Genomic DNA, 20,098 nt, shown 5'->3' with positions numbered 1-20,098 from the left:
TCAGCATTCTTTGCATTACCAGCTGCCAAAGCTACCTGGAGGCAAACCAAGGCAGAACAGGACTGCCAACTGAGTGGGAAGCACTTTCTCCGCCACCTCCACTGCCTCCCCTCCCCCGCCTGGTTCTCTTGGGTCTCTTTTAGAGACAAAGGGAAAACAAGAGATCCTGTTGTGAGGGTCCCTCCTCTCTTTCCCCATCTCAGGGAAGATACAAGAATACAAGAATCAGGCTGTGCCTATAAACCTTGCCTGATGGATGGTTTTAATCCTTTCTAATTGCAGCTAATTGGAGCTGTCAATCCTTTAAAACCCTGAAACTGATGCAGGGAGGCCAGGCCATTCCGAGCTACCCAGCTGAACAGAGGACGGATAATTAGACGCATCTAGAGAAGGCTCCTCTTTCTTGTGAGGCAGGAGCCTCAGGAGAGGGAGAAACACAGAGCAGAGCTGGCATCCTTAGCCCTCCTGAGTCTCTGAGATGCCACGAGGGCAGTACAGATGGGTGGCTTGGGCCTCCTTTCAGCACATTTTCATAGCATGTCAGTATGGCCCTGGGCTCTGCAAGAAGCTGGGCCCTGATGGTGAACCTCAGTGTTTCCTTAAAGAGACAAATGCAGCCAGAGATCCAACAGAGGATCTCTATACATCTCACTGTTCAGGGTACAACTTACTTTGCAAGTTCCTGTATTGTGTTGGTGGGAGGGGATGAGGAGGTGAGGTGACTCTATGTTTTATGAAGTATTCATTCATAACAACTTCAAACCATAGCAACCAGCCAGCTAGGAAATCTGCAGACAGAAAGCCAAATGCCCTAACATGACCTCACCTACATGTTCAGTGCCAAAGAGCCACTGGGAGACACCATGGTGATGTTCAGACAAGCAAGGGTTCAAAGTAGATGGTACCTGAAGAAAATGCACATTCCTCATGCCTGGATCTCAGAAGGTACAATTTGTGGCTGATGTGCAGAGGGGTGGAGAAAACCCAGCCTTCCCTAAGAAAGGTTAATGAGAGATCAAGTTGACCAGTCCAGTGGCCCAAACCACTGTGCCCAAATGCACACAGAATGGGGAAAATGATATAATAGGTGAGAGAGCTTCAGAGGACTTGCTAGGATCCACTTGTCCCTTCTCAATGCCTGGCTCATTACTCATCTATGTAGAAAGTCCTATGAAGCTTCAGGAAAGAATAAAAATATGCTGAGAGCTTTTGAGTATGCCACAGAATAAGCTATGATAATACACACACACACACACACACACACACACACACACACTCACACTGTTGTGTTCTGAATGAGTGTGAAATGTCCCCCACTAGCTCATGTGTTTGAACATTTGGTCCCCCAACTGGTGGTAATGTTTGGAAAGGTCACACCTACAAGGTAGAGTCTCAGTAGAGTAAGTTGGTCACTGAGGCCTTGGGGATAGCTTGGGTATCATTAGATTTTTTTTTCTTTTCAAAATTTAATGTGTATTGGTGTTTTATCTGCATGTATGTCTGTGCACCACACATGTACAGAGCCCGAGGAAGCCAGAAGAGGGTATCAGATCCTCTAGAACTGGAGGTACAATTGGTTGTTTGCCACCAAGTGGATGCTGGTAGTTAAACCCATGCTTTCTGCAAAAATTGCAACTGCTTCTAACCACTGAGCCATCCCTCCAGTCCCTAGCCTCATCTCTGTCTGTTTCCTAACTGAGGACACAATATAATCAGGTGCCTGATGTTCACCACCATGGAGCTTCCTGCTGCCATCCCTATGGTGCCATGGTGGATTTTATCCCTTAAAATGGTGATCCCAATTAAACCCTTCCTGCTTTCAGTTGCATCTTGTCAAGTGTTTGGGCATAGCAATAACAAAAGTACACCCACTAACATCTACAGAAAGCCAGTGTCTCCACGTTATCACGGATGGAAGGAAATCTTGGTAATTACAGCACAGTCTTACTAAGAGCTGTGACCAGGATGGGGATGACAGACTGAAAACAGTTGAGACAAAGAACAAATGAAACACACGGTACAGGAAGTCTGGGCTTTGAGTGAAGAGGCAGAACCCCAAACCCCATTATGTACCTGTGGTGTTACAGTTTGCATGTATGAAATGTCAGCACAGATTCGTGCATTAGAAAACTTGGTTTCCAGTTGGTGCTGCCATTTGGGCAGATTCTGGCAGTTTTACAAAGGGGATCTCGCTAGAGGAAGTGCTTAGTTGGGAGGTAGCCTTTGAAAGCTGACTTTGGAGGTTGACTGTGCTTCTAGGTGAAGCCCTCTACCAGAGAGATGAGAGCAAGGACTTGGCGTTAGCTGCCAATTGTTGTGCTTCCCTGGGCTTAGCTGGCATCTTGACAGGTATTTGAGAGGTGTAACTAATTCAAGCTGGGAGGCACTTGCACAGTGTGGCTGCAAAAGGCTTTCTGGTTCTGATTTCTTCCTCTTCCCTGGTCTCCAGCTTCACAGTCACTATAAATTCCCTATCTTTGTATCTCACCTGTGATGGCATGTGGGAAGTTTTTGCCTGGTTTGATAACTTCAGTTCCCCTTTGAGATGGTGTCTGAGCCTTCTCATGCTGCTGTGGACTGAGCTCGCAAAAAACATAATTTTAACTCTGGGTTGGTGCAGCACGGAGCTCAGGGGTGCTCTTGGAGTGCCTAGTTTCTGCTTGCTGTGGTGGGAGAACTTCAGCCTCCCCCAAATCTGATGGAACCTAAGAAGCCTCAGAGGGCTCAGAACTCTGATGGTGCCTGGGGAAGATAGCTCTTGGCTTTCCCCCTCCTTCCCACTGAGAACAGAGTCAAAGGAACTGACATCCACTACAGAGCCCTCTCAGGGGGCTGGCTAACTGCCAGGAGCAGCAGGCCTGTTTCAGCAGTTGGTCCCCAAACGCCAAGCTTCTCCTGTTCAAGACAAAGGTGATGCCACCACCGGAAGCTGTCACTCAGAAGCAGCTATGAGAGATCAAAGGGGAGGCCTGAAGAGAGACTCAGGGCTTGTTAGAGTCAGCCTCCTACAAGCACAGTGAAGCCAAGGGGGCAGGGAAGCATGAAGTCTATAGAAGCCTGCTCCCTGCTGTCAGTATGCAGCCCTAGCAAAACACACGGGTGATTTCTGTGCACCTTTGATAAAGAGGCATGGAAGGGCTGAGTTGGGGTGGGTGAAAGGAGACCAGTAGCCTCCAAACCAGTGGGAACAAACAAAGCTTCATCCTGAAAGGGAACAGCAGTATGGGTAAACACATCAGAAATGTTATTTCCGAGCATTCCTGTGGCGCTGCAAATCCTTTATCTTTCTTCAATGGAAGTCTGATGCACCTGTGTCAATTCTCCCCACTAAACAGCCCATGATCTGAAGGTCCTGCTTACCTGCCTGTGGTGTTCATAATCAGAGCCTCATGGGCACTTCTCTATCACACGCTGTCTTGAGTACATGTCTTGTACATGCTAGCAAGCCGTTTCCACCCATCTGGTTCATCTTCCGTCAACCTGGTCTTGCCAGATTAGGGCTGGCTGTGTCTGTGTTAGACATGTGAACACTGACACATGGAAAGTGAAGGCCTTGTTTTGGTCTAGCCTGCTGTTTGTAACCAGCATGAAATCCATGTGACTGGATGACTGGCTGCTACAACCCTCCTGCCATCGAGTATGCTTCCTAATGCCACGTTTCAAAACAGCTAATAAAATAGTTATTTACATTTTGAACATTTCAGAGCCCAATGTAGTTAATTAAAAGTGACCATACAAATTTAACACTCCTTCCAAAAAAGGGCAGAGCATCTAAGTCCCATCTCACTGAATCTGAGCCAGACTCTGTGGTTTGTTTTGACCCAAAGAACAAGATGGAACTGACACTGTGTAACATTCAAGACTAAGCCAGAAAAGGCCAGGAACACTTGAGCTCTCATTTAGGGGCCCTCAGGAAAAATAGCATTACTTTGAGGCAGCCATAACGGGGAGACATTTGTACTCCATTCAAGGTAGCATCCCTTGCTAAGCTCAGCCTCCCAGCTTTCCCAGTCAGAGTCAGAAGTTGGTGAAGTAGTTCTTTTGGAGTGTGTGTGTGTGTGTGTGTGTGTGTGTGGACACCGGAGGATAACATCCAGAGTCTTACTCAATTATTAACTGGTCTTTTGACACAGATCTCTTACTGTAACCAAAGTTCAGTTTCATCTAGACTGAGACTGACAACTCAGCAAGCTCTAAGCATCCTCTTGTTTCCACCCTTCAGAGCACTGGGGTTACAGGTGTCTGCATGGTTGTGTCTGGGTGTTTGCATGGGTAGTGCTAGTGCTCTGAACTCAGGTTCAAACGCTTGTTCATCAGATGCTCTTATCCCTCATCTATGGCGAACAGGCTAGAGGGATCTGCGTTGACACCTGACCCACTCAGGAGGTCCTTATTGGTTATCAAGCTTTTATTTAGATTTATTTATTTAATTATTTTATGTATATGAGTGTTCTGTCTGCATGTACACCTGCATGCCAGAAGAGGGCATCAGATCCCAGTATAGATGATTGTGAGCTGCCATGTGGTGGCTGGTTTTGAACTAAGGATCTCTGGAAGAGCAGATAGTGCTCTTAACCACTGAGCCATCTCTCCAGCCCACTATCAAACTGATTAGTATAAATTGTTACACGAAAGCTATATAACCCCCCAGGCTTCCTCTGAGCCCGCTGAAAAGCAGATATCAACATGTGAGATGCAATGGTTCCCAGTAGCTCACATTCCTCTTAACCTGTAGGCAGATACTTCAGCATCATTTCAGCTTTCTTTGTCTCTTGCTAGAATTGAGTGAAATTGTGTGGACATCTTGAATTCACCCAGAAAATTAGGTTCCATTTAGAAACACTGAGTTGTGCAATTGGATGTGGAATGTCCATATAAATTATACTTTGTTGAACCTCCCTATCCCTAGGTCCCTCTGTTCTAATCCCATATATTATCCAGGGTCCAATTCAGATGTTTTACTTACCATGAACCCTTTCTTTGCCTCCTCTGGAGAGAGAGGCCTTCTTTTCTGAACCGACACTGGTCTGTCCATACTTTCCTGGCTGATTATATTGTGCTTCTTTGAATTTTGTAATGTTTGTTGTTTTTTTTTTTTTTTTTTTTGGTCAGTTCTTTGAGAATTCATTCATACACGCACACAATATATTTTGATTATATTCGCCTTCACCTGTGCTCATAACATTTTCTGAACCCTCCCCTCAAAACCTCAAGTCTTCCAACTTCATTTTCTTTCAAAAAGAGAAAATAATAATTCATTGAGCTCATTTTTTCCTTTTGGCGTATGTATGAGTGTGAGGCCATCCATTGGAGCATGGTTGATGGACCAGTGTCCACACCCCTGGAGAAAACCAACTTTACTTCTTCTGTTAGTCACCAACTGTCAATAGTGTATCAGCTAGGAGTGGGGGCTTGTGAGCCTGCTCCCAGTGCGTGTTGAAATGCTGCCTAGCTTGATATTATGCTGCCTTTTCTGGTAAACCACAGTTGCCCTCAGTTTCTGTCAAACTGAGAAGACCTTGTGTTATAGCATTTCTCTCCAGCCTTTGACTATTACAGTCTTTCTGGCCCTCTGCTATGATGTTCTTTGGGCCTTGTGGGGAGAGGGTGATATGGATATGCCATTTATGGCAGAGGATTGCACAGACACTTATTCTCTGCACATTGACAGGTTGTTTTTCTGTCTTGGCCACTGTCAGCAGCTTTGTGAGAGCTGTGCTAATATGTGGGTGGAGACATACCTGTGGTCATTTTCAAACCTATCTGTGCATGATAGTGAAGGTTCTTAGAACCTGGCAAATGATTTCATCTGCTCATGGGTTGAGTGCTAACTTTCTGTTTATTTTGGAAGAGATCCTGTTGTGGGCTCATGGACTTTTCCTCTGGGCATGCATAGGTACAGTCTGCCTTGTGCCACTTCCTAAGTGTTCAACACTTTCAAAGTGTTCCACAGCTAGGAACACTAAAGACCCCTACACCTACACCGTCACAAAAACATTGGAAACTGTTGCAGGCAGCTCAGCTCTGTGGTAGAGGAAGTTTACCTGATGCTCACTAAACTTGTGATGATCAGTGTTAATTGTTAGCTTGCTGGAATCTAGAACCCTGTGGAGAAGGACCTCTGGGCATGATTGTGGGACATTTTCTTGATCGCATTCATTGTTGTGGGAACATCCACCCGCTGTGGAGGTCATCACTACCTGACTTGGGGAAAGGGAACTGAACAGAGGCAGGTGGTGACTACTCTCCTTCTAGACTATGGCTGCTGTTTCAAACTCCTGGCAGGAATGAAATGATGGACTACATATAATCTGGAACAATGAGGCCAAAATTAACTCACTTTCCTTCAAGTTGTAGTCTTTTGTTTTTTTGTTTTTAAATTAGGGTGTTTTATCACGGGAACAGGAAAGGAAACCAAGACACTGGGGGTAACTGAGAAATTAGCTTTTATTTTGCTGAGACACTGAGACTTCAGGGTTTATTTGTTACTTCAGTGTTGTCTAACACATACTGACTAATAAACCACATTAGCAATGATGGTAATTGCACATGCTACATGGTACTGGAGAGATGGATCAGGATTTCAAATACATTTGGTGCTCTAGGAGAGGACCTGGGTTCAGTTCCCAACAGTCACGTTTGGTGGCTCATAACCTTCTAAAACTCCGATTCTATGCAATCTGTTGCCTTCTTTTGGCTTCTATGGGCACCAGTTATGAAAGTGGTGCACAGGCACACATGTAGGTACTTACACATACACAACAAATAAATAGACAGACCTACAGACAGACAGATAAAACGTTTTAAAATAGTTCTTCATACCGACTCTGTTATGAGTCAGGTTTTCTGTCAAGTATTTTTATCTGCTTAATAACTTAAAATACCTCTCAACACTGCATACCAAATAATATTAGTGAAATTCTCATCTCAGGGCTGAGAAAATTTGTACTTAGAAATTAGAATAGTTGTTTTCTGTGCTTAGGAGAGCTGTGACTTGAACACATTCCTGTCTGACTCTATAGTCATGATCCATCTACTCCAGAGTCTCTATCCCATGTCTGAAAATTCTCAGGTGCTTAAATCACTGTCCAGAGCACCAACTCAAAATGGAGGTTTTTTATTTTATAACTAAAACTAGAATAAATAGTTAGCACACTCATGTTATATGCTAAAGAAACTTAAGTTTGTTTCTTTAAAAATGTTCCACATTTAGATTTCTTAAGTCATCTTTTGAATACTGAAGCTATTATGTTCAGATGGTAAAATGACACAAGCTCAGTGCATTCATCAATATTAAAACAGAGGCCTAGAGGTAGCGGAAATAGGAGGTAGGTTTCTTTTCTGGAATCAGTGCCACAGAGTCATGTATCAAAATCAGGACATTTAGTGGGTGTCTTATTAGAATATCTGTGTCCATTTCACATTTACACAAGGAAATATTTTTTAAAGAAAAATAGTTTTATAAAGTTTTTTTATTTATTACAATTTATTTGTTTTGTATTGCAGCTGTAGCCCCCTTCTGCATCCCATCCCAATCCTGCCCTCCCTCTCTCTTCTCCTCCCATGCTCCTCTTCCAGTCCACTGATAGGGAAGGTCCTCCTCCCCTTCCATCAGATCCTGGCCTATCAGTCTCATTAGAACTGGCTACATTGTCTTCCTCTGTCGCCTGGTAAGGCTGACCCCCTCTCAGGGGGAGGTAATCAAAGAGCCAGCCATTGAGTTCATGTCAGAGACAGCCTCTGTTCCCCTTACTAGGGAATCTACTTGAACACTGAGCTGCCATGGGATACATCTGTGCAGGGGTTCTAGGTTATCTACATGCATGGTCCTTGGTTGGAGTATCAGTCTCCGAAAAGACCTCTGTGCTCAGATTTTTTGGTTCTGTTGTTCTCCTTGTGGAGCTCCTTACAAAATGAAATCTTAACTCACAGGGTGAGGGCATTTGGAAATGAAGCCCTTGAGGGGTAATGAGGTCATGTTGACAGAACCCTCACTAATGGCATTGGTGCTCTTATAAAGGAGACTCAGGAAGGAACTCCTCACACTTTCTACAGTGTGAAGACACAGCCAGAAGGCGCTGACTGAAGGAACAGAGTTCCCTGTCAACAGATACAGAAATACCAACCTTGAGCATATACTTCCAGCCTCCAGAGATACAAAGAACCATTTCTTGTGGTTCAAAAGCCATCCAGAATGTGACACATTCTTTCAAAGATCTGAATGGAGTACAGCAGTGAAAAACTGTGATGTCTGGGGTTTTCAACTGAATTTAAACCTGGTATTTTCCTTGTCTGTGACACAGATTGCTGTGATTCTTCCATCTTCATGAAGGGTTCTGGGTCCAAAGACAATAGTTCGGCAGTTGCGTTCAGAGGAGGTGAACTCGGATTGAGGTTTCTGCCCTGCCGAGGAGCATTCATCAGGACCCGCACTGCTGGCGGAGCCTGGCAAGGTTCCTTGAGGCTCTCTGGCAGTCCCAGCCAAGCGTGTCCTGGCGAGGGCTGCGGCACATGGTTTATGGTAGCAATTACTGAGCCAGCTTCTTAAGAAGCCATGGTAACCCCAGTTATGGGCAAAGTTGGGGAGGTCAGCAATAATAAGTGTTTGCATTTTCAGGGTCCTGGGAATCCATAAAGATCACTGGAGTATATTCATTCACTCCTACTCTGCCTTCTTGGCCTTCCTCTCTGATTTAGAACGTTCTCAACACAGAGAGTATAAAATTAAACACAGAACAACAGCTAATAAAAGCACAGTGGAATAAAAGAGGGGAACAAGCCCTTTAAAATATAATGGAATGCAAACTAGGAAACTGCCACTCTTTCCATGGCAGATTTTGTAGTTACAGCTATAGATGTATTTAAAAAAATGAAGTATAAATATTTTACCCTTTTAGATTACCTCAAACATAAAGAAAACTTTTAAGTTCAATAAAAACAATTATTTTTCTGTTCAAACACTTAAGGGGAAGTTGCTGACTTTATGCCATGTCACTTCTAAAGTTTTCACTTATATTTTCTATGGAGATACTATTTGCTACTTTCAAAGATATATTTCTTTCAGAGGGACCATTAATATTTTGCTGTATGTATGTAAATCATGTGCATGTCTTGTGTCCACAGAGGATGGAACTGGAGTTGTGGATGGTTGTGAGTCTCGATGAGATGCTGGGAACTGTACCTGGTTCCCCTGTAAGAGTAACAAGTGCACTGAGCCATCTCTTAGCCAACAACATTATCCTTCACAACCACCAGTGCCAGAGAGCTGACACGAGGGACCTGGTTACTACTTAGTCCTCGGCTACACTGAAGAATTCCCTTGCAGCTTCCCAGTTATACCCTCCAAGAAGAGGGCCCAGTTCAGCTCTCAGGGTTGTGTTTACATTTGTTTCTTTTATTCTCTTTCTTCCTAAATTAGCTTCTTCATATTTTGTGATCTTCCTTTGAAGTTATAGCCAGGTTAACTTGTAGCACACTTTTAATCTGACACTTATTTAAAGTTTCTTCAATTTTACATTTAGAGTCATTGCAATGAAGCTTAGGTCCTCATATGGCACATGTTTCTGATTTGTCCTCTTTCTGATAATTACTCGATTATCATCAGTTGGAGGTGTTTCACAAGTATCTCCCTGGTAGAGTTACATTTTCTCATGCTGTAAATAAGGAACATTTCTGGAGAATTATTTTTAAAAATAAATTGGCATCCAGTTTTTTGTTGGGTATGCTCTTTATTCATTTATATATTTCTATGAGCATAGAATTATGGTTTTTAACTTTATTCAGTAGGCCAATTGCCTTCATACTCTACTGCTGTGTTAGTTATTATTTATTGCCGTGATAAAACACTGTGACTGAAGATAACTTCAGTTTGTTTGTTTTAGCCTACAGTTTCAGAGGGAGAGTCCACAATGGGAGGGAGTCATGGCAACAGGTAGCTGAAACAGAGAGAAAACTGGAAGTGGAGCTAAGCTATAAAGTCTCAAAGCCCTTCCCAGTGATAGATTTCCTTCTGCAAGGTCCAAAAGTTTCATAATCTTCTCAAATAATGTCACCAACTAAGGACCAAGTATTCAAATGATATGAATTCATAGGGGCATCTCTCTTTCAAGCCACCATAACCACCTTTATACTTATTTTTGAAGCACAGATCACTTCTGGCCAGTCGGCACTCCTTCAAGCTAGCTCAGGCCATGGGTCCTCACACAGTGTCATTCTTTGAGTGTCTCTTTGCTTTGTGGCACAACTATATATACCACAAACGTGCTTTGTATTCTCTCACTCTTGCAGCCAGTCATTCTTCACAGAGTCCTAGTTTATTTTAGTGAAAAATGATATTTGGAAGTCAGGAAATAAGCACGAGCATTACATTGTGTCTCAAGGGTGTCAATGACTCCAAAATCTTTCAGAGAACAGAGCTAGTGATGTATGTATGCACGTGTGCGTGCACGCGCGCGCGCGCACACACACACACACACACACACACACACACACACACACACATACAATCTACATCAGTGTCTGTATCTACAAATGCTAAAGGCTGAAAATCATACTGAGGGCTAAACCCCAAGTCAATAAAATACCATATGCTACATTTTCTTCCTTCCTTATTTTATTCCTTCCTTCTTTTCTTTGTGTAGTCTATGTTGTGTGTATAGATTATGGAGTATTTACATTTATTATGGTGAGCAGATTGGATGTGCAAAATATGTGTGATGTATTCATGTGTGTGGATACATATTACATGGGAGCTCACCACTGTGTTTGTGGGTAGAGGCCAGAAATTGACTTTGGTTGTTTTCCCGTATTGCTCTCCATCTCAATATTTTGAGGCAGTGTCTCTTGCTGACCTTGGGCTTGTCAGTTTGCCTAGACTAGCTGGCCAATGAGTGTTAAGGTTATTTTTATAAAACTATGTTTATTTCTCAGTTTCTCTCTTAAACCAGCTATCACACAAACAACTGAGACACTATTATTTTATTTTAACGCGCTTCATGGTACAAGAACCGAGAAGTTATAAATCTATTCTTAACCCTGTCAGCTAATTTGGCTTCTTCCCAGTGTACATCCCAGAGATACTTTATAGCTTCTCTGCTCCATCTCCTCTCATAATCTGACTTTGACCTCTTTTGTGGCTCAACCCCTACTTCATCCTCTAATTCCTCCTCCACTGGCTGTTGGGAAGTCCAGCACAGTTTTCTCCCCCTGCTCAGTGATTGGCTGTAAGCTGCTTTATTGGCATATCAGGGGACAATTGGGGAGAAGTGTTTATAAGACATTAACACAGGAGACTTTTTTTGCTGTTCTTTTTTTAATGTTTATTATTATTATTATTTACACTTTATTCACTTTGTATCCCTCCATAAGCCCCTCCCTCCTCCCCTCCCGGTCCCACCCTCCCTACCCCTTCTTCATGCATGCCCCTCCCCAAGTCCACTGATAGGGGAGGTCCTCCTCTCCTTCCTTCTGAACTTAGTCTATCAGATCACATCAGGAGTGGCTGCATTGTCATCTTCTGTGGCCTGGTAAGACTGCTCTCCCCTCAGGGGGAGGTGATCAAAGAACAGGCCTATCATATTGTGTCAGAGGCAGTCCCTCTTCCCATTACTATGTAACCTACTTAGACACTAAATTGCCATGGATTACATATGCACAGGGGTTCTAGTTTATCTCCATGCCTGGTACTTGGTTGCAGTATGGGTCTCTGGGAAGACCCCTGTGTTCAAATCTTCTAGTTCAACACAGGAGATTTTTAGAACAAGGATTGCAACCAAACATGGGGGCTACAGAAATCAGCATTTAAACTACTTATGCCTACAAGTGGGCAGTCAGAATCCACCTGCCTCTCCAAGCCCCAACCCTTCAGCTCTGATGGTTGTGCCACACATTCAGCTTTTGCATGTGGGCAGAAGGTCCACAGTCAAGTTCTCAAGCTTCTGCGATGAGTATGTCACTCATGGGATGATTTCACCAACCCTATATTCTTCCTTTATATTTTTGTTTGGTACCTTGTAGTGGTACATAGTTGGGAGATATAGAATGACATTTCAATACACATATACAATATGTACTATTTGGAGCATCGGATACCTGAAACCTTGAACACAACATTTCTTTGTGCTAAGAACTCCCAAAATCTTCTCCTGTAGCTACTTTGAAATATCTGATTATTTGTTGTTAGCAATATTTATCCAATTATTATTAAAATATCTGATCCAACTGCATTTCAATTAATCATATCACCTCATTATCTACTATGCTCCTTTCCTTTTAGTACAGCATGGCTTCTTTCTCATTGTAGTGAGGAACTTGACTTCTGCTTCTCCTGACAGGTTTGTTTATGTCTTCACTTCCTACATGTCCAACCATTTCCCACCCTTCCTTCCTTCTTTTATTTCTTCCTTCTTTTCTTTGTATATTGTATGTTATGTGTATAGAATACGGAGTATTTGTATTTAATTGTGGTGATCAGATTGGATGCGCAATTATGTGTGATGTGTTCATGTGTGTGGATACATATTGCAGGTGACTTCACCATTGTGTTCCTCCCACCAACTTGATGACTATCTTACTCCATCTCTCTCTCTCTCTCATCCATCCTTCTATCTATCTATCTATCTAAGCTATATTTTACTCCAATGTCTCACACTGAGTCATGTCTCCCAATAGATGCTCTGTCAACAGGCTCAAGCTCAACACTTTGCTTTAGCTGGCCCCCACATGTAGACCTACCTGAGTGTACTTATGTTCTACATATCATGAATCATGTGGATTCCTTCTGTTTTCTGTTTGGCATAAATAGCTTTCCCGGATCATCTCCATAAATGAATTTTGTTCTCAATATTCTCAAACTTACAAATCCTACACAGGAGCATTTTTTCCTTTGTTTCATTCTGCTGTTTAAGAAGCAAGGTGACTGGGCCTGTTGAGGGTCAAGGTGATCAATATTTACCTGGATTTGAATATTTCTCTCTTGAGGGTCCTGAATAAAAATATTGACTGCAGAAATGTTCTTGCACATGTGCTGACAGTATGAGACAGAATGAGGGAAAGGTCGTCTTCATATGATATTTTCCTTCACTTGATTCTATGATAAGGAAAAGGATCCAAAATGATTATGGATTGGTAATAGGTAGCATCTATTTGAAGTCTGTTTTCACTTCAAACTCTGCTTCAAACTAATGACCAGGTATTTTCATCATGTTTTTGCAGATGAGTAAAAATAAGAATGTTTGCCTTCCATGTTCAAGTCCACTAGAGTACATTCAGAATTCAAACTTCAGACTTCATCTACATTTTACTCTATCTTGTGTGATGGAGTAGTCACAGCAAAACTTAGAGACCCAGTCATAGAGTGTTGCTTAATGCTTAAATAAATACTTTGATGAAAATGAGATCACTGTGAAGAAAGCATAAATTGCTTGGCCTGACAGATATGGAGTTTGTAAGACTTCTAACTCAAGCCTTTTAATAAGGGATTATCCTTTAATGTGCTTCATGAGATGTGAAGGCATTTATTCCAGGGGAGGAAACTATTCCAAAGTACAGTAGTATTTTTTTCGACATCCAGTAGATTAGGATTTTATCACAATCAAGACTGCCCAGCCTATAAGACATTGACTACATACCTCAGCTCTATTCACATGTCAGCTATTTAGAGGGTATTATGATGTAGAAACCATTATTTTCCTCTGTTCATAGAGAAGAGCTTAAGGCGGAGAGTTTAAGTAACACAATAAGCTCTAGAACTAGAATCAGGAGTAAAGAAGCAAAAGCTTTGGAACACAGGTTGACCATTGGCCCTACTGACTTTCAGAGAATGGTTCAATCATTTATAGCTGATTCGGTTTTCATGAAGCAGTTGTGGTAATTAAGCCAATAGATGCAAAATCAATTTGCAGTACCTAGAAGTTATCCATTTTCATGTTCATTGTTTATTGGGTGCTTGGTGTTATTTTTTTTTTTCCTCCTGTACCACTTTTCCCTATAGCTGCTTTTGAGAATGGCATGTCAGCATTAATTCAGAGATCATACGATGAAATAAGCAGATACAGGGATGTGTTGAATGCACCATGATTGGTATAATAGCAAGAAGGGACTTTAAGGAACTAATAATGCAGAGAGAGATAGAGAGAGAAGAAGAAGTTAATAGCTTTGGAATGGCCTGTAACAATGACTGAGTCCAAGGTAAGCAGAAGCTGTTACAGGACCAAATAGGAAAAACATGAAAATAATGACCAACAAATTTTTGTGAGTTTGAGGCCAGCCTGGTCTACATGACAAGTTTCAAGAAAGCCAGGGTTACACAGGGAAAACCTGTCTCTTTTCTTTTTTCTTTCTTCTTTTTCTTTTGTATTTCTCTCTTTTATTTCTTTTGTGTTTTTTTTTTTTTCTTTTACAAGGAAGACTGTGAACACAGTCTCCTTCCCCAAACCCCCACCAGAAATTTTGCAATGGATTTTCTCACATTTGGGGAAATCACATGGGGCACATTCAGAGTGAAATGGATAAACCTGGCACTGGAAAGTAAATACCCCATCTTTAAAAATAATGGTGCCCAAGAAGGGCATCTGAGGTCAGAGTCTCGCAGAATATCACTTTCACTGCCCATGGTCCGACTGAATGAGTTTTCCTGTCATTTAGAGAGGCCCGAGCAAGGCTAGGAAAGACAGAAGGAGATGCTGAAGCACTCAGCATCTAGCAATCCTGGTAAGCTCCTTACACCCAGGGTTCAAAGGTCAAGGAAGGAAAATAGTTTCCCCAGAACCCAGTAGGAGGTGGCTGCCTGTGTTGAGTATCTAGTTAGAGGCAATAACACTCCAATTACTTTTTACTTCCACCTTCTAGCCTCCTGCTAGATACTTCCACAAGTAAGACCCAAAGGAAAGCCAGCTGTTAAAGGGCCTATTTAATTCATCCTATAGGAGCCAACTACTATGACGCAGTTCAGAGCAGAAGTTAGAAAAGGGGATGTGATATGAGGGCAGCTGAATGAAGCTTAACCTGCTTATCATGGAAGGCTTCCTGGAAGAGTTATATTTGAATTGATATTGGAGTGAAACTGTGTCTTCTGGATATGAGTGGAAAGAAAGAAGAAGACCTGGCAGGCAGAGAGTCTCCTGTTTAAAATCATAGCTGAGACAGGAAACTCCAACATGTTTGTTCATGATGAATGGCTGTGAACTGCGGAGTAGGTGGGGAATAGAGATGATTTCAGAACAACTGCATCTTCTCACTAGCTTTCCTTGTCAGCTTGACAAGCATACAAATGGATACATGTTGGAGAAGAGACTTTGGAGACTGGGGAAGAAGTGCAGTGGGTGAAATGCTTTCTGTGAGAGTATGAGCACCTGGGTTTGGATTTCTGGTGTTTCTGTGAAAAACTGGCTATGGTTCCTGTCTGTAACCCTGGTTCTGTGGAGCGGCAACCGGGGGGGTTGGGGTGGACAACAGATAGATGCTGGAGGCTCTCTGGCGAGTTTATCTTACTAAAATCAAAAGGATAAATATCAAGTTCAGGGAGATCAGGGTAGCAGGGAGATACCCAATCTCAAAAGATAAGCTGGAGAGCAATAGAGGGAGACAGTTGGGATCACCCTTTGGCCTCTGCATGCGCATGCTAAGGTGAACACACTCTTGAGTCTTACTATTGTGTTCATTATTATGTTAAGAAAGGAAAATTTTATTTTGTGGTCTGGAAGGCTTGGAAGGGATTTAAGATTTGATCCTTCATGATGAGGAAGGCATGACTTAGCAGCTTACTTCATGACACTTAGAATGTGCAGCAGAGGCTTTGCCTATCATAGGAGACCAGAAACAAAGGAAGGCAGAAATCAGGGGCCAGAAATTGGCTTGAAAGCACCTCCTTTACTGAACTAACTCAATAGGCTAGGCTTCTCTTCTCAGTTCCACAGATTCCCAAAACAGTACTACTAGAGGGAAGTCAGGCATTCAAATCATGGACCTGCTGGGTATAGTTTAGATTCAAACCACAACACTGCTCAAAGTGATCTCCAGAGATACAGGCCCTGGGTCAGGCTGGTGCCTTTCTAAGAGACAAAATTTTGGGTTTCAATATACAGCACAAGAACTTACGCAGTTCTCCCTCATATTCCAAAATGTACAGTCAGGCCAGGTAGTGAGCTGCCTGAATCAGTTGAGGGTACAGTGATGAACTATTATGGATTGGCTAGCCCACTGAGAGCAGAAATATGAGTACATTGTTCTGGAAACTGAGAAGTCCATGATCAAGAAAGCAGCTGATTTAGTGTCTGGAGGAGATCTGGTCTCTGCTTCACAAATGCTGTATTCTTCTGTGTTCACACATGCTAGAAGGGTCAGGGAGATCTCTAGGGTCTCATTTCTATAAGGTCAGCAATCCCATTGATGAGAGTCCCAAGTTCACAACTCAGTCATGCCCCCAAAGCCCCATTTCTTAACACTGTCATATTGGGACTTAGATTGAAACCTATGAAGTTTGGGGAAACACCTACATTTGCTCCATCATGCCTCTCACCCCTTCTCTAGGCTCTTAAGTTATAGTTGTCTCAGTGCAATATTGTAGAAGGCTTGGTCTTCTGAGAGTGTCAAACTAAAATTACTCTGAACACAAAGTTACTCTGAACACAAAGATTCCCTACTTCTGCCTGGATGTAGTGGTAAATACCTTTAATTCTAACTAGGGAGACAGAGGCAGAGGGAATCTCTGTGAGTTTGAGGCCAGCCTCATCTAATTAGTGAGTCCCAGTGTCAGCCATGGCTACATAGTGAAACCCTGTCTCAAATAAAAAAACAAAATCAACCCAAACCCAAACAAGAACAAACAAAATGGATCCTATGGCTTTGCATCGTTCTACTGTAAACTGGATTAGAGAATTTCTGCCATGTAAACACCAGCTGTAGTTCCACCATTCTGCTTCCATAAAGAGATCTTGGCTATGTCACATGTCACATGACCTATATCACAGGTCATGGCTAGGGCAGGGTGCATATTGCCCAGCAGAGTAATAAGTTTCTTTTCTTTCTACCTGTTCCTCTATCCGTTCTGAATCTGCAACACCCATGCTCTTCCTTGAGTGCTTTCTTTCTCCTGCTTGTCTTCCTAGAATCTTTAATGACTATTCAATGACCACTAACAATTTCAAGCGCATTGCCTATGTTAACCGTGTAACCATTGCTGTAGCCCTTTAAGAAAAGATACTTTCTCTATTTTTCTACTATATATCTAAGGAAGAGCACCCAGATACACTCATCCTTAGGCTTCAATATCATTTTGACTCAGAATAACTGCTGTCCACAGTATTCACTACTAACTTGTATTGCTTTCCACAGGTGGCCACTTCACAGACTGATCTGCTTTTCTTGCTTCTAGAGATCTAGAAATTTCCTCCCATAAAAGATAGCTTCATTTCCTTTCTAATTTATTGAGTGCTTCTTTCTCAAAGCATAATTTCTGAAGCTCAGATACTCCTTGAGCCTCATCGTTCTGAGTTTGGAATTTGTCATTGGTAGATGTCATGTCACAGCTCCCCAGAAGAGCCAGATCTTGGAGCACCTTGTCTATGCCCCATCCTCTTGAATTAGGAGTAGGACTTGTGGATAAGGAGCCCTAACCAGCTCTACAGCAGACCGTCGTGTTTGGTATTTCAGGTTGAAGAAAGGACAGAGGAAGGCACTCACAAAAGAGAGATAACAAGAACATCACAGGAGCCTAGTTCTTCTGGGGTTTCCTCCACTTTCTTCTTAATTTCTTCATTCTGACACCAGCATGTCCCACTGAACTGAGTGGTCACCACCTCTGTTTGCTCAGAACTGTTTAGTCCAATGCCTGTTCATCTACTGTTATAGATAGTGGTACCATTTGCCACTTGTAATCATGTTTATGCTGAGATGACAATTTTCATGTTCAATCTTCCAGTAGGATCCTTTGCATGAAGTAAGGCCCCCCTTATTAAATGTGGGAGGACCCAAGATTTCTGACAATAGAACTGTGGATTGAAATTCAGCATCTACAAGTATGCCTGGGCCTGGCTGATCTTAAAAAATAAAATACAGAGTGAAGGCAACAGTTTACATCTTCCTTTTAAAAATAAACTCTGGCTAATGTTATCAAAGACTTACTCAACTGTTAATGGCATAGTTGTATATCATTTGTTTTTGTTCTTGTTGCCATGAGCAAAATACTTGACAACTTTAGGCAAGCAGTGTTTATTTTGTTCCCAGTTTGAGGTGATACAGCCATCGTGGAGGGAAAAATTAAGGCTGCAGGAGGTTCCATGATGGTAAGAGTATGCATCTAGGTCCTTTAAACAGGGACCAGACAGAAAGTAGGAATGGCCTGTGAAACCCGGAGGCTGGTCCTCAGTTACCCATTAGCTCCACTTCAGAAATGTTCCACGGGCTTCCAAATAACATTAACAATTGAAATGTATGAAACCTATGGGGAGGCATTTTACATTCAAACATCTTGGGACTTGGTCATATTACTTGATAAAGTTACAGTAATAGAATAATTAGCTCATCACTGGTGGAAACACCTTCCCTTGGTAGAGAAAAAAAATAACAGATGCAGCTATGGCTCCTTTTAGCCATTCAATCTCTCACTCTGTTCTTGTGAAGAAACTGTGCAAGGCATCCTCTAGGCTTAGCAGTACAGCTACTTTGGGCTGGACCATGAAATGCTCCAAAATGAGTCTTGGAAGAAGGGATCCCTTGACTTAGCAGAGCTGCAAGCTGTGCCGTGTGGCTCTGCAGCTGCAGTTGGCTCTTTGATGAGATTCCTAGACCTCCTACCTCACATAGCAATCTGGGGCAGAGCACTGGGGGTGCAAGGGCAGGACACAGAAGAGAGAGGGTCCTACTGGGTAAATGTTACAGAGATGTATGTCTCTCAGCCTGGTTTACTGACTTTTCCTTCAGTAGATCTTTAAAAAAGTTCTTGGAATTTTCTGTTACTGGGTCTTAGAGGAGAATGGACTGGAAGGAATAGTGAATAAAAAGTGTGAGGCATACATCATTAAGTTTTTGTGAAAGTGAAAAAAAAAAAAGCACCAACTTCAACTTCTTTCTGAAGTGATTTTAAAGGTCAAATGTCCTCAACGTATTGGCCTTGTCCCTGATGATTAGAAACATAAAATGTTGTTTTGAGGGAAGATAGATGGGCACAGCCAAAAGGCATTTTAGAACCATGAGAGTCAATGAAAGGAATATTGCCTAAGGGCTGGGGAAGATGTGGAAGAACAGAAGCAAAGATAAGAAAGTTGCTGCAAGGTGGCCCAAAGGAGAAAGAAGCAGAAACAGGTAGTCTGGGCAGGTAGGTGAGCAGACAGTAGAGGCAGAAGAAAGGAAGATAATGCACATGCGCTAAGCATGTCTCAGGGCTGACCTGACTGGGGCATCGAGGGGCTGGATCCAGAAGGGGTGCAAAGAACTTCAGAGATTTGTCAAAAAGACACAGACATTGACCTCTGGTACACCACCATGTCCAGTTTCCCAAGAGTCCCAGGTTTGTAACAATACAAAAGCAGAGAGGACAAGCTTGGTGGTTGAATGATCCTGGGGACTGTGTTTGAATGTTCTTCAGAAGAGTCTTTCCAAATGGAGCCTCTTTACATTTGCGTCTTTGCCAACCAAAGCTGGGCCAGGGAGCCCTCAGAGCAGCACGGATATGAAACATTTAAGCATGCAGGGGACACTGGAAAAGCTATTTGGAATCAAGTGACTTTGAATGTGATACCCTGATTATGTACTAGAAGGAATTATAAGAAGTAAATGGCAAAGCATATAGGGGAGTTTGAAAGGGGGAATCTACAGAAAGCCCCATTAAGCCTGAGAGGGCTTATTAGAGATGCTACCCAATGCTTGGATTTGAAGCTACATTTAACTTGGCTTCTTTCATTCGTTTTTCTGAGTTTCCAGTTAAGCCCTGGAGGAGGGGGATTTCATAGCAGGATAGAGTTGTATTTGCTAATTCCCGAGGATTAGTAGAAAGCGTATTAATGAGATCTCTATCAGGGCCTGCTGTGGTTGTGGTGAGCCTGGTTTGGATTCCTTTGCCTTTTTTGATATTTCTTAAGACTCAGGATTCTATTTAATTAAA

This window comes from Psammomys obesus, unplaced genomic scaffold, assembly GCF_907164565.1.
Source record: "Psammomys obesus unplaced genomic scaffold, mPsaObe1.curated_primary_1811, whole genome shotgun sequence".
In the NCBI taxonomy this organism is placed as follows: domain Eukaryota; kingdom Metazoa; phylum Chordata; class Mammalia; order Rodentia; family Muridae; genus Psammomys; species Psammomys obesus.
This window is presented reverse-complemented; position numbering follows the sequence as displayed.